Raw genomic sequence first — 866 nt, forward strand, 5'->3', positions numbered from 1 at the left:
TGCTGGCTAGCAACAGCTTTCAGGGCTGGCACTTTCCCTGTGGGAGCCATTGCCGGACGTTTTCGATTTCAGAGCTGAGCTCTCCGAGCCGGAGAGATGGTGACCATGCCGTGAGGTGGCTAGAGAAGCCCGGAGCCCCACGGTTGCTGGGCCTGGGAAAGCGCTTCCAAGGAAGGGTGCTGGCTAGCAACAGCTTTCAGGGCTGGCACTTTCCCTGTGGGAGCCATTGCCGGACGTTTTCGATTTCAGAGCTGAGCTCTCCGAGCCGGAGAGATGGTGACCATGCCGTGAGGTGGCTAGAGAAGCCCGGAGCCCCACGGTTGCTGGGCCTGGGAAAGCGCTTCCAAGGCAAGGGTGCTGGCTAGCAACAGCTTTCAGGGCTGGCACTTTCCCTGTGGGAGCCATTGCCGGACGTTTTCGATTTCAGAGCTGAGCTCTCCGAGCCGGAGAGATGGTGACCATGCCGTGAGGTGGCTAGAGAAGCCCGGAGCCCCACGGTTGCTGGGCCTGGGAAAGCGCTTCCAAGGAAGGGTGCTGGCTAGCAACAGCTTTCAGGGCTGGCACTTTCCCTGTGGGAGCCATTGCTGGACGTTTTCGATTTCAGAGCTGAGCTCTCCGAGCCGGAGAGATGGTGACCATGCCGTGAGGTGGCTAGAGAAGCCCGGAGCCCCACGGTTGCTGGGCCTGGGAAAGCGCTTCCAAGGAAGGGTGCTGGCTAGCAACAGCTTTCAGGGCTGGCACTTTCCCTGTGGGAGCCATTGCCGGACGTTTTCGATTTCAGAGCTGAGCTCTCCGAGCCGGAGAGATGGTGACCATGCCGTGAGGTGGCTAGAGAAGCCCGGAGCCCCACGGTTGCTGGGCCTGGG

Source organism: Gymnogyps californianus, unplaced genomic scaffold (genome assembly GCF_018139145.2).
Source record: "Gymnogyps californianus isolate 813 unplaced genomic scaffold, ASM1813914v2 HiC_scaffold_184, whole genome shotgun sequence".
In the NCBI taxonomy this organism is placed as follows: domain Eukaryota; kingdom Metazoa; phylum Chordata; class Aves; order Accipitriformes; family Cathartidae; genus Gymnogyps; species Gymnogyps californianus.